Source organism: Capricornis sumatraensis, chromosome 9 (assembly GCF_032405125.1).
Source record: "Capricornis sumatraensis isolate serow.1 chromosome 9, serow.2, whole genome shotgun sequence".
NCBI classification, from domain to species: Eukaryota; Metazoa; Chordata; class Mammalia; order Artiodactyla; family Bovidae; genus Capricornis; species Capricornis sumatraensis.
In genome coordinates, this window is record NC_091077.1 from 72,930,401 (window position 1) to 72,945,899 (window position 15,499).

Genomic DNA, 15,499 nt, shown 5'->3' on the forward strand with positions numbered 1-15,499 from the left:
CCAGGCCTCTCTGTCCATCACCAGCTCCCGGAGTTCACTCAGACTCATGTCCATCGAGTCAGTGATGCCATCCAACCATCTCATCCTCTGTCGTCCCCTTCTCCTCCTGCCCCCAATCCCTCCCAGAATCAGAGTCTTTTCCAATGAGTCAACACTTTGCATGAGGTGGCCAAAAGTGCTGGAGTTTCAGCTTTAGCATCAGTCCTTCAAAAGAACACCCAGGACTGACCTCCTTTAGAATGGACTGATTGGATCTCCTTGGAGTCCAAGGGACTCTCAGGAGTCTTCTCCAACACCACAGTTCAAAAGCATCAATTCTTCAGTGCTCAGCTTTCTTCACAGTCCAACTCTCACATCCATACATGACCACTGGAAAAACCATAAGTGTTGCCTATTTATCTGGCTTCTTTCTTTGACTTTAGCTAGTATCCAATCTAAACTATCTCATATGTGGATACAAGTTAGAACCAAAACAATCAGGGAAGTGTGAAAAAATTTTAGAATGAATGTCTGAGTTCTTTCTTCTCACTCTGCTGATGATAGAAACCAGACCCAAAATGGTTCTAAGCTTTATCTGAGGTCAGGTACCTATATTAGAAGCAGAAAAAAGAAAACTCTGTCCTCTGACACTGGCTCCTGTCTCCCTTCCAATATACCATGCTGCCAAACATTTAAAAATTAAAATATTCATCAATGAACTCTTTAATGAATTCATTGGTGATTTTACTGGAAATTAAAAGTTCATTTTCTCAGGGAAGAGTGAAAGAACATATTATTAGTACTTCTTAAAATAATATTTCTATTTTATGTTTTAAATACTTTATTAAATATCCATTATTTAACTACAAAAATATATAAAGTAAAAGCGGAAAACTCCTTTCTCTTTTCCTAAACCCACTTTTTCCATTATTTTTCTTTGTTAATTGATATGCATTCATCCTACGGTGGAATTGGATCTTAATCATTTTTTCAGTGAATTGATGTGCTCACATGAGAGTGCATGCTCAGTCGGTTCAGTCATGTACAACTCTATGTGACTCTGTAGACTGTATCAGGCTCCTCTGTCCATGGGATTCTCCAGGAAGGAATACTGGAGTGGGTGGCAATGCTCTCCTCAGGGGAACTTCCTGACCCAGGGACTGAACCCATGTCTCCTGTGGCTCCTGCATGGTAGGCAGATTCTTTACCGCTGAGCCACCAGGGAAGCCCTGATGTGCTCAAACACATACACAAATACGTAAAATCTCAAAATGATTTTGGGTGCAACAAACTAACTGTACAAAAGAATCCAACTTGAGCACTAAGGACACTTATTGACTCACTTTACCAAAAGTCTAGGTAAATGGAAATTTCCAAGTTGACAATTAAGTGTCTCTGGCTACATTTCCTGTGATTCCTTGTTGAACTCTACCTCCTCTGTGCATTGAGCTTTTAGTTGGATAGGTCCAGCAGTTCAGAGACTTACACCTGCATACAAGAACATCCTAATAAAGACAGAGCTGCTCTTCGAAAAGACCCCATAGGGATTGTTTACCTAGGGAAGAAGAGTTTTCCTAGAAGGTTCCCAGCAAACTTCCTCTCGTAGGGCTCTACTGGGTCATATTCCTGAACTACTCACTAGTAAAGAAGGAGGATATGGAGGCTCTAAACTCAGCAGTGGCCACAGGACTGGAAAAGGTCAGTTTTCATTCCAATCCCAAAAAAAGGCAACGCCAAAGAATGCTCAAACTACCATACAATTGCACTCATCTCACATGCTAGTAAGTAATTCTCAAAATTCTCCAAGCCAGGCTTCAGCAATACGTGAACTGTGAACTTCCTGATGTTCAAGCTGGATTTAGAAAAGGCAGAGGAACCAGAGATCAAATTGCCAACATCCGCTGGATCATGGAAAAAGCAAGAGAGTTCCAGAAAAACATCTCTTTCTGCTTTATTGACTATGCCAGAGCCTTTGACTGTGTGGATCACAATAAACTGTGGACAATTCTGAAAGAGATGGGAATACCAGACCACCTAACCTGCCTCTTGAGAAATCTGTATGCAGGTCAGGAAGCAACAGTTAGAACTGGACATGGAAGAACAGACTGGTTCCAAATAGGAAAAGGTGTACGTCAAGGCTGTATATTGTCACCCTGCTTATTTAACTTCTATGCAGAGTACATCATGAGAAATGCTGGACTGGAAGAAACACAAGCTGGAATCAAGATTGCTGGGAGAAACATCAATAACCTCAGATATGCAGATGACACCACCCTTATGGCAGAAAGTGAAGAGAAACTAAAAAGCCTCTTGATGAAAGTGAAAGAGGTGAGTGAAAAAGTTGGCTTAAAGCTCAACATTCAGAAAACGAAGATCATGACATCCGGTCCTATCACTCCATGGGAAATAGATGGGGAATCAGTGGAAACAGTGTCAGACTTTATTTTTGGGGGCTCCAAAATCACTGCAGATGGTGACTGCAGCCATGAAATTAAAAGACCCTTACTCCTTGGAAGAAAAGTTATGACCAACCTAGACAGCATATTCAAAAGCAGAGACATTACTTTGCCGACTAAGGTCCGTCTAGTCAAGGCTATGGTTTTTCCCGTGGTCATGTATGGATGTGAGAGTTGGACTGTGAAGAAGGCTGAGCACCAAAGAATTGATGCTTTTGAACTGTGGTGTTGGAGAAGACTCTTGAGAGTCCCTTGGACTGCACGGAGATCCAACCAGTCCATTCTGAAGGAGCTCAGCCCTGGGATTTCTTTGGAAGGAATGATGCTAAAGTTGAAACTCCAGTACTTTGGCCACCTCATGCAAAGAGTTGATTCATTGGAAAAGACTCTGATTCTGGGAGGGATTGGGGGCAGGAGGAGAAGGGGACGACCGAGAATGGGATGGCTGGATGGCATCACTGACTCGATGGACATGAGTTTGAGTGAACTCCAGGAGATGGTGATGGACAGGGAGGCCTGGTGTGCTGCGATTCATGGGGTCGCAAAGATTCGGACACGACTGAGCAACTGAACTGAACTGAAGGTCCATGAAGACATGTGGGATGCATGGAACAAATTTCTGAAGACAGTTCATATTCTGGTAAGAAGAAAGGAGAGTACAGACACTAAGTAGACATTTTACAATGTTTACTACACACATATAGATAAATGTCTCTCTGAAAGTATAAACAAAATATACGTATACAAACATACATACCTTGAACATCTTTTATGCCATCATACAGCTCCACCTTATTCTCTTTCACTGCTTCATAATAGCTCATAGTACTATTGTACTATAATATTTAACTGAGACCCTAGTGATATGAATCCCTTTTTAAGTTATCAACTGTGTTTCCTAAATTTGGATGAGGCCTGAGTGAGAAATTTTTAAATATCTTTTATCACAAAGCTAAAGCCAAACAAAAAGCACATTCCTAGGTTAGGTATTCCTGTGAAACTACCTTAGGGATTAGCACTATATGCCTGGTCCCATGAGCTTTGCATGTAACCAAATAGTAGTTAATGAAGTTTCATACACCATGTTTCTCTGTTCCTTATGAACTACAAAATGGAAATTCTTCAGTTGTGGCAAAAAGGAAAATGAGAATGGCAAATATTTTATTTTAAAGACTTAAAGTTCCAACTGAGACCAGAATTTCTTCCCAGTAATTTTTTTTAATTAAAATATGGTGAAATTGGATCTTAAATATTTGAAGAATATCTAACTTCCCAAATTAACTGAGTGATGTTTAATTTAATCTTTATTCAGTGTTATACTTAGCACTGGACTGCAAATTCATAAGATCAAAAACAGTATTTTTCTTATTATTGCATCCCCAGAACTTAGTACAATGTTGGAAAAAAGGAGGCACTGGATAAATTATTGTTGACTGAATAAATAAATGAATAAAACAAACAGCAGTAAAAAATGGCATGGAGCTTGCCTTTTATTGGGACTGATGGTATAGAAATAGTTGCGTTGCAAGATCAAATATCCTAAGTGCTGTTAGAAATGATTAGTCCTATGTGACAAGTGAAATTAATAACAATAGGTGAGGTCAATAGAAATGCTGCTGCTGCTGCTAAGTCGCTTCAGTTGTGTCCGACTCTGTGCGACTTCAGAGACGGCAGCCCACCAGGCTCCCCTGTCCCTGGGATTCTCCATGCAAGAACACTGGAGTGGGGTGCCATTTCCTTCTCCAATGCATGAAAGTGAAGAGTGAAAGTGAAGTCACTCAGTCGTGTCCGACTCCTAGCGACCCTAGGGACTGCAGCCCACCAGGCTCCTTCGTCCATGGGATTTGCTGGGCAAGAGTACTGGAGTGGCTTGCCATTGCTTTCTCCGCAATAGAAATGATGACTCACTAAGTCTTTTAATGATCAACAGTCTTATACATCCTTCCTACATGAATATGAAAAGCCTCATGTTATTTAAATCTTTTAATGACCGACACCTACATGAATACGAAAAGCCTCATGTTATTTAGGATCATTTTAGTTGCAAGGAGCTGTGATATTAGTGATTTCAAGGAAGAAGGAAAAGGAGATTTATTTAATTTGACATATATTTCATTGAGTACTGAGGTACAGAAATGACTACAAATATTATCTGGGAAGCATAGGAACAGGAAAACTGCCAGAACTAGACCTTGTTCTTTCTGTCCCTCTCAGGAACTGAACATGATGTGTGGTCCAGTCTTGTTAATCTGGACCAGCCTGGTCCAGTTAAGGACCAGATTGCAGACCAATCTGGACCAGTTTTCTCTCAAAGCTCTGCCTCTGCTTCTTTGTGTTCTTAGTGTATCATAACTGCAATTTCCTTGGGTTCCATTGTCTCTTTATTTATTATAACACTTGTATTGATTCTTTGGTTCCAAGTGCTAACTGATTTACACCTAGATGTCTTACTTTTAAAATACCAAATGAAATATCTCCTTTGTCAAGTTTCTGTCTTCTGTTCAGACAATAAGTAACTAGTCACCCAATATATAGACTAAATTGAGGGCAATTTGTGGCTCAGGGTCATGTGGCATGTGACCTTGCAGAAGGGGTGTAAATAATTGCAGATTCCTGAGAGGAAACCATGGAAAAGTGGACAGGCACAAAATAGATCTAGTGCAAACACTTATTAATACTTATCAGCTATCTTTTTAAGATTAAAAGATAAATACAGGATTAAAAATAATTCATTTTTTCTTTATAACACTGAATCATTCCATGTATCCTGGTGTATTTTCCTCAGTCTATTTTTCTGCATATATTTCCAATACTGTGTACTGTTTACATTTTTTTTGGGGGGGGGAAGAGATGGGATCTCACACTGTATTTTGATAGATCTTCCATTTTCCTTATTTATACTACCTACTCTCTTTAGGAAAACAACATTGATTTAAATGACTATATAATATTCTTTTTTAGAATTCATCATCTTTATTTACTCCCCCTGCTCTTAATTACTGCCAAGAGATCTGTAGACCTAATGATACTGCAGCAAATATCCTTTTACCTAAATGTCTCTTCATATTCTGATTAGGTCCTTAGGTTAGATTCCTAGAAATGAAATTACTGGATAAATTGACTTGAACATTTAAAAGGTTATTGAAATTTATTGCCAAATTGCTTTAAAAAGTTTGTGTTGACTTTTACTCTCAGTAATTATATAAGAAGCTATCATTTATTTCTCATTAATTATCCCTAGCGTGGGGCTAATGACTGTTCCTATGAAGTTGAAAGACAGGATTTCTAAATAATAGAAGAGTGGGCTGTTAATGCTTGAAGTATTGAAATCTGGAATCAAATGAGTATATGTTTCCTCTTATGGAGCTGCTTTCTGACTTGTAATAGTCTAGGCAAACGACATAAACTAAATTGTGTTACAGTTTTAATAGCATAGGATACTGGACCATAAACCATCAGTATAACTCTCCACATTTTAAAATTAATTCATTTATTTTGTCTGTTATTCTTTTGTTCTCAAAAATATCAGACATCATCTGTAAGCTTAGGTTGTGCTCAGATGGTTCTGATGGTAAAGCGTCTGGTGGCTCAGATGGTAAAGCATCTGCCCGCAATGCGGGAGACCCAGGTTCGATCCCTGCATTGGGAAGATTCCCTGAAGAAGGAAATGGCAACCCACTCAGTACTCTTGCCTGGAAAATTCCATGGACAGAGGAGCCTGGTAGGCTACAGCCCATGGGATCACAAAGAATCGGTCACAACTGAGCAACTTCCCTTTCTTTCTATTTGTTCTGTTATAGTTTTTTGTTCTCAAAAATATCAGATAGCAACTGTAAGCTTAGGTTGTGCTAGGCACTAGGGACAAAAATATGAATAAAAGGTATTTTCATACCCCCAAACCCCAAGATGGTAGAAAGACATGGAAACAATCTATTACAATGCAATATTTTAAAAGATATGAAAGAAGAAAATACACAGAGCTGCGGGTCCCACAAGGAAGAGGTGGCTAACTCTGCAACAAGAAACAAGCAAGGGAGGCTTCGCAAGGAAAATGGTAATACTTTGATATTAACACTGAAATACTAAGCAAACCATGAACAGGTTAAGCTTACAGTTGGAGAAGAGAAAAAAAAGGAAATAGATTTGGGTAGTGAAGCTTCTTTCATATAGTTCTAAATTTACCTTGAAAGCAAAAACAAGCCACTGAAGGCTAGAGAAAATTAGAGGTCATTGGACTGATCCAGGGAAAGATGAAGAGTTGCTGATAATGCTGAGTCCCTGGGGAACAGTGTAGAGAACTTGGTGATATTTGAGAGATAAAGTCAATGATGTTTATCAACCAATTAGATGTGGATTTCAGAGAAATGGAAGCTGAGTTCTTTCAGTGGATTTTTTAGTACATGGTGGATCTGTGGATATATATGTCAGAGTCAGAGTCAGTTTGAGCTCTATTAAGTTTGAAAAGAATGAAAAATATGAATTTGCATATATAAAATGGGAATTTTATAAATAAGTAAAAACTGATGATTAAAATTTGAGAGTTAAGAGCATATAAATAGGTCATAAGTCATATCTGATATTATCAACAGGGGAGAGTATAAAAGGTAAGAAGAATGTAGGGTATAAAATGGAACCCTAGGAACAATGATTGTCTTTAGAATTGTATGGGAGAAAGGAGCAAATAAAGGAGACCACATCCATGTTTCTAAAGGCTCAGTGCTATTCAAGAAAAGAGTAAGTGCTTTAGAAGCTCAGAAGAGAAGGAATGAACAACTTTATCAAACACAGCAGAGAGATCAGGTAAAATAAAGGCTAAAATTGCCCAGAGTACTTTGTAACTGAAGGTCACCATAGACCTCAGCCATTTACAGTGGCTTTCGTGGAGGTATAAATCATATTGTGGTATAAAAAGCAGAGAATGGTAGTGGAGAATTAGCTAAAATATAGTTACTATCTTCAGAATTTGATAGTGATGTAAAGACTATACATAATCATAATCATAAGAGATTATATAGTGGAATGAAGTTATGAATAGCAAAGTCTCTGAGAATGGAGAATCTGAAGATAAAAGAAGAGGATATTTAGTGATAAGAAATAGACTAGAAAGAGTCTGATGACCCACTGATTTAACTTAAAATGACAAAAGTAAGAGCATATTTTGATTCAATATTGCAGTTATATGTTTTCAATCATTTTTAAAATTTTTTATACAACTTTTAAAGATTACTTTTCATTTACAATTATTACAAAATATTGGCTATATTCCCTATGTTGTACAATACTTCTTGAGCCTATCTTATATTCAACAGTTTGTATCTCCCACGCCCTGACCTCAATCCCTGTTTCCCCACAGATAAGTACTAGCTTGTTCTCTATGTGAATCCACTTCTTGTTATATTCACTAGTGTGTTGCGTTTTTTAGATTCCATATATGTGATATCATATAGTATTTGTCTTTCTCTGACTAATTTCATTTGGCATAATGGCCTCCAAGTCCATCTATGTTGCTGCAAATGGCAAAATTGTGTGTATTTTTGTGGCTGAGGAGTATTCCATTTTGTGTGAGTATGTGTGTACGTGTATATATAAATATATACATATGTATGTATATGTAATATATATCTATACATACACACATACACACATACATATATTACACACATCTTCTTTATCCATTCATATATTGATGGAGATTTACATTATTTCTGTCTCTTGGCAGCTATATTTGTTTAAAATTTTACATAATTGAGATTAAGTGCTTATACAGTATATTTGGCTTATAAAACGAGTATTCCTAATTCACGGATATAAACATCTGGATTTCAACTTGTGACCAGAGTCAATATGTCCAAACCATTTGACAGATTCCATTAATGTGCACTTTGTTAATTTCAAATAATATGGCCATGGCCTAGAAAAAATATAGGAAGACATTTCAACAATAAACAAATAGGTAAATAAATAAAACATAAAAAGACACAATACTGGGTTGGATAAAGCTGTCTACACAGTTGCAGCCAGGAAAACCAATAGACTGTTAAATCTATGAGTGGAGAAACTCTATCTTCTTCATTACTTTATCTCCAGGACCTCACACAATTCCTAGTACATACTAAACATAATAGAGTGCATTGTGTAGGTGAGTTTTAGGAGCATCAGACTGGAGAGATTATCAAAGTCATGGAAAACTGATTTTATTATCTGTTTATGCAACTCAGCAGAGAACTAGACAAGACATTTAAAAGTCTTGACTCTATATTTGATTTCCAAAAGCAAGTTGATACTGGAAAAAAGATAATCTTTTCATATATACAATCACTCATGTGTTTCCTCTGCTTTTCTATATGTGCTTCCTATATATTCTAGAATCATAAATCTATTACCCCTTGTTTTCTCTCCCTATTTTTCTTCCTTCTTTCCTTACTAGTGGACTCTTGGCATTTATTTTTGGCTATTTTTACCTGAAGGAAAGTAATAGCCTCCTAACTGGTATCCTTCTACTGTAACATCTAAAGAACCATTAGTGTCATCTTTCCAAATTGAAACTGATGTCCTGCTCTAAAAATGTAATGGCTCCATATTGCTCTCAGAAACAAGTTCAAAATTCTATGAGGTTTTTTAAGTCCATGCTTAGTCTGGCCATACCTGACTCCTAGTTATTAGCTCACGTCCCTTTCTCTCTCCCTCACTGTGTTGTTCTACTGTTGCTATATCTCTTCCCAACTAGAGTCTTTGGGCCAGCAGTGCCAGAAATGATCTTTCCAACCCAGTTCCCCTTTTCTTGCAACTAGCTGGTGCTGGCTACAAAAACCACAGCTGTTTTCCTAGTTCAACTTGTTCACGACAGGCTGTGTTCTTTGTAACAAATATCATGTAGTTAATAAACTTTTCCCCCCTTTCTTTCTCTAAGGAATATATATTCCACAAGGTCAGAGATTTATCCATTTGTTTATATCTATGTTCCCATTGTCTGATACACTCACTGAATGTAATTGGAAAAATAAATGAAATGATGAATATTGAGAAAAAAATGTTAATTATCTCTCACAATTAGTACAATTTTTAAGTGATTTTTAAGGATAAGTATCTGGGTCCATAATACAGAGAAAAAATCCAATTCTTTTTCAGTCTTCTACACGTGCAAGTCTGATGGTCAATATTGTGGTGAGAAAGTTATGAATATGAAACTTTGTTAACAAGTTCTCAGTGTTCTCAAGTTAATGATCTTTCAAGGGTTTATGTTAATTAAAGAACAAATTTTAACTCAATATTGGCATCTGTCTCCATAAAATGTAAGACAATCACAGGTTTTTTTCCACTGTATTATATAGCTTATATAATCTAGCATAAATTCCCAGAATTAAATATTTACAAATTCACAATTTTGATACTGAATAATAATTTATTTTTCCTTGATTTACCTTTTATTTATCATTCATTTTTTATCATGAAGTATAGTTTATTTCCAATGTTTGTGTTAGTTTCATGTGTATAACAAAGTAATTCAGGTATCTTTTTCAGATTCTTTTCCGTCATAGGTTATTGCAAAACACTGAGTATAGTTCTCTGTGTTATATAGTAGGTCCTTGTTAGTTACCTGTAATTATTTATTTTTTGATGACTAAAAGTTTTAATCAGCCTCTGGACCCACAATCTGGATGTCAGAAACTGCAAACCATGTTACACTAAATAATCAGGAAAATAAAGAAATTGAATGTTACTTTCAACAATGAGAGCAGGACCAACAAAAGAATTTTTTTGGTAAATATCAATGAACCAGAAATCAACTATTTGTGAAGATCCCACTCTCCTAATATTTTTTGTTGTGGTTGTGGCAAAATATATGCAAAATAAAATTTACCATTTTATCCTCAAATGTCAAGGTTAAATAAAGATGTAACATACATGGCAGAGACTACTTTGCTGTTCTCCAGATCTGTGTTTTCTATCCTTGTACTTAAAGCTGTCCTTTATTTACAGCTATGCTATTAGTTTGGTGTGGCCATAAGGCTCGATCGTAGCTCTTATAATGAGGTCTGAGCAGAAGTTAACATTCTCCCCATTCACACTTGCTCTATAAAATACTTCCATCGAGAGTTCCTCCATGCTTTTTGCTCATATAGTGGTTGAATGACAGGACTGAAAGGCCGTAGAGGAGAATAAACTCACAAGAGGAAAAGATGCTGGTTTCCTGAATGATCACTTGGAAGGTGAACTGACACAATGGAGCATTTAATGCCATCACTTAATGTGGTATGGAATTAGGAATTTTGATGGTCACAGATATAGAATCCAGTATTATCCTAACAAATACTCCATAGCAGATACAAATATGGACTGCTAGACTTTCCAGGTATTGAACTAGCAAAACATATAAGAGGTGCCTTTCTTTTGTTTGCTTTCCTCTTAAGTGACTAGTTTCTGGAAGTTGATAGTAGCATTTGAGGAGACAAATATAATGACCTGATATTACTAATAGCAGGAAGAAAGGCTGGGATGAGCAGCACATCCTTTAGGGGATGGCATAATTCCCTACAGAATGCCTGAGGCTGACCTGAGTTCACATCAGAATGTAATGATGGTTGCCACAGCAACAGGGTAGTAGCATTTATTTCTGTTGAAAACATCTGAAGCACATGATGCACCTTTTCCAAAGCGAATGCTCTATTTAGAAGTCATTTGCCCAGATTGTCTATCCTAAACTGCTATGATTCCCTGTTGAGCTCCACTCCTTACTATAAAGAGCAAAGGGCCTCATCTCATATTTCCAATGTGACTGTTCACTCCATTTTCAGCTTATCAGAAAGACTAGAGAGGAACACAGAAGGATTCTTTTGACTGGGGAGGATGTGAACTATAAAGGTGATAAGGTATAAACTGTTCCCTGTGAGAAGAAGGAAGGACTTCCTTCTTAATCACTACACACGGATGTGTCTGATAGTGAGCCCTGCTAGAGTAACTTAACAGACAATATAGTTCTGCTTTCTCTTCTGAAAGAGTTAAAACAATACTCTTAGGAAGATCTGGGGAATGGGGAGATCTCTGGATTAATGAAGCTCACCTAAAACGACTTGTAAAAGCAGCTGGATTAGTAGAGAAATTACTCTCTTGTTTAAAATACGTCTGTGGCTCCATGTTGGGATACCAGACATGGAACAACAAACTGGTTCCAAACTGGGACAGGAGTATGTCAGGGCTATATATTGTTACCCTGCTTATTTAAGTAGTATGCAGAGTATATCATGCGAAATGCCAGGCTGGATGAAGCACAAGCTGGAATCAAGATGGCTGGGAGAAATAACAATAACTTCAGATACACAAATGACATCACCCTTATGGCAGAAAGCAAAGAGGAACTAAAGAGCCTCTTGATGAAAATGAAAGAGAGTGAAAAAGCTGGCTTAAAGCTCAACATTCAAAAAACTAAGATCATGACTTCCAGTCCCATCACTTTATGGCAAATAAATAGGGAAACAATGGAAACAGTGACAGACTTTAGTATGGGGGGCTCCAAAATCACTGTAGATGGTGATGTCAGCCATGAAATTAAATGACACTTGCTCCTTGGAAGAAAAGCTATGACCAACCTAGACAGTATATTAAAAAACAGAGACATTACTTTGCCGACAAAGGTCTGTCTAGTCAAAGCTGTGGTTTTTCCAACAGTAATGTATGGATGTGAGAGTTGGACCATAAAGAAGACTGAGGGCTGAAGAAGTGCTGCTTTTGAACTATGGTGTTGGAGAAGACTCTTGAGAGTGCCCTGGACTCCAAGGAAATCAAACCAGTCAATCCTAAAGGAAATGAACACTCACTACCTCCTGATGTGAAGAACTAACTTATTGGAAATGACCCTGACGCTGGGAAAGATTGAAGGCAGGAGGAGAAGGGGATGACAGAGGATGGGTTGGTTGGATGGCATCACTGACTTGATGAACATCAGTGTGGGCAAGCTCTGGGAGTTGGTGGACAGGGAAGCCTGGGGTGCTGCAGTCTGTGGGGTCACAAAGAGTTGGACATGACTGAGAGACTGAACTGAATTGAACTGATGTTGGGATAAATGTTTAAATTCTTAAGAAGCTACTAATGCCTGAATCATCATGCCCTTACTCTCTTCTACATACCCATCTCAGAACAACCTTCTCATCTCTATCTTTACTTCAGCTTTCTTTCTTGCAATTTTATAAATCACCATGTTTACTTGCATCTCATAACATATTCATTTGCTGTTTGCACTGCATAGAATGTTCACTGTGGGACCACAGTTTTTTTAGTTAAATACATCTCATTCATTAGAATAGCACGGAGACAGTGCTACCCTCAAGCTTTCCTTGTCTCCTCAACTAAGTTGAGGATCCTTTCACATGGTTATTGTGGGTTGCATTATTTGTTTAAAATATCCTCTGGTGGGACTGTCCCTTTCTGTCTCCTCTTAGTGGAGAAGTGACAGAGAAGGCAATGGCACCCCACTCCGGTACTCTTGCCTGGAAAATTCCATGGACAGAGGAGCCTGTAGGCTCCAGTCCATGGGGTCGAGAAGAGTCAGACATGACTGAGCAAATTCACTTTCACTTTTCACTTTCATGCATTGGAGCCGGAAATGACAACCCACTTCAATGTTCTTGCCTGGAGAATCCTAGGGACGGGGGAGCCTGGTGGGCTGCTGTCTCTGGGGTCGCACAGAGTCGGACATGGCTGAAGCAACTTAGCAGCAGCAGCAGTGGAGACGCGTATTTCCTTCCTCATTAATGCATGATTTTACTATGAGGCTCCTTGGTGGCTCAGCTGGTTAAGAATCCACCTGCAATGAAGGAGACCTGGGTTCAATCCCTGGATTGGGAAGATCCCCTGGAGAAGGGAAATGCTAAGCACTCAAGTATTCTGTCCTGGAGAATGCCATGGACTGCACAGTCCATGGGGTCACAAAAGAGTTGGACACAACTGATCAACTTTCACTTTCACTTTGCTTTCTACAATGAAATGAAAGTGAAAGTGATAATATGTTCATGAAGAGGCCTCAAGGCTGGTATAACTAAGATAGGAAATGATAGTTTCTTCTGGATTCCAGAAAGAAAGCATGTGGAGGAGAGTTGCAACTGACCCACAAAGAACATTAACATGAGCAATAAATAAGTAATTAAACCTTTATCATTGTGTAAGTCACAGAGACTTGGAATATGTCTGTTATTTGAACATAATGTAGCAAAAGCTGACAAACTGTCATATTTCACTTTTTTTAAATAAGAGGAAGTATAGCAAAATAATATTAAACAGGTTGTAAATTCAAACCCCTATATTCAATGTCCATTCTGCCACTTGATGCTTTGTGTTTTTAAACATCACAATTAATGTCTTTGGCCTCTGTTACTTTACTTGTGAAATGGAGATGATACTAGTATATACTTCATAAGGTAGTGGTCAGGATTAAATGAGTTAATATTATTAAGATTCAGTTCAGTTCAGTTCAGTCGCTCAGTCATGTCTGAGTCTTTGCGACCTCATGAACTGTAGCATGCCATGCCTCCCTGTCCATCACCAACTCCCGGAGTCCACTCAAACTCATGTCCATCGAGTTGATGATGCCATCCAACCATCTCATCCTCTGTCGCCCCCTTTTCCTCCTGCCCCCAATCCCTCCCAGAATCAGAGTCTTTTCCAATGAGTCAACACTTTGCATGAGGTGGCCAAAGTACTGGAGTTTCAGCTTTAGCATCAGTCCTTCCAAAGAACACCCAGGGCTGATCTCCTTTAGAATGGACTGGTTGGATCTCCTTGCAGTCCATGGGACTCTCAAGAGTCTTCTCCAACACCACAGTTCAAAAGCATCAATTATTCAGTGCTCAGCTTTCTTCACAGTCCAACTCTCACATCCATACATGACCACTGGAAAAACCATAGCCTTGACTAGACGGACCTTTGTTGGTAAAATAATGTCTCTGCTTTTGAATATGCTACCTAGGCTGGTCATAACTTTCCTTCCAAGGAGTAAGAGTCTTTTAATTTCATTGCTGCAATCGCCATCTGCAGTGATTTTGGAGCCCAGAAAAAATAAAATCAGCCACTGTTTCCACATCTATCAATATTACCTTCTCCAAATTAAATATTACACCAGTGCCTAAAAGAGAACAAGCCCTCCACAAGTGTTAGTTATTAGTATTCATAGGACTTAGCAAATTTTTCAATCACAGATTCTCTATGATTATTTGATTAAAGTCTGTTTCCCCTATTAGACTGTTCGAATCCTGAGAGCAGAAACCTCACCAACTTGATTCACTTTTATCTCACCAGTGAATAGCATAAACTTATGCACATAATGAGCACCTGACAAATATTTGTTCTATAATGAATTTTTAAAAATGAATGAATAAAATTAATAGCTCAAAGCTAATACCAGTCACTGTATTGAAAGGAAGAAAAGATAAATACTATTAATATTTTAAATTACTTGTAAGATGAACAATATTTCAAGCAATTCCAGCTTTGTCCACTGAAATTATATAAAATCTATACTGATGGAAAAGCCATATTTTTTTGGATGAAATTTGCAGGATAAGATTTCCTATGGTAGATTGCACTGCTGCTATTACAAAGGTCATAACTGTGTGAAATATGGGAAGGTTGTCATTTGTTTACATGTTTCTCAAAAAAAAATACTTCAACAATGACCCATATAATTATTTGATTTTATGATGAATAAAGTCAGTTCTAATGTCTATATATAATGCCTGTTTTCATATTCTTTCACTGCCCCTTTCTACCTCTCTTAGAAGACATTGCCTAGTACCCCATGTTGGCCATCATTTTTGTAACATCCGATGTGACTGCAACTTCATGTCCATCCATCTCTGAAAACAGGTCTCTATTTTTTTAGGTACTTTGCTTTCCATTTCAACATTGTGTACCAGGCAATGTCCTGTCACAGAGGCTTGAAATTCAAAAATTAGATTGTATGCCATAAGATACATGACTGGACTGGTAAATTAAATTGGACTCTGATGTAGATGAGTAACCTGGGAGAAAAGACTGGGATACAAATGTAAGGCTTAGTGAAATTAGACCTTTGG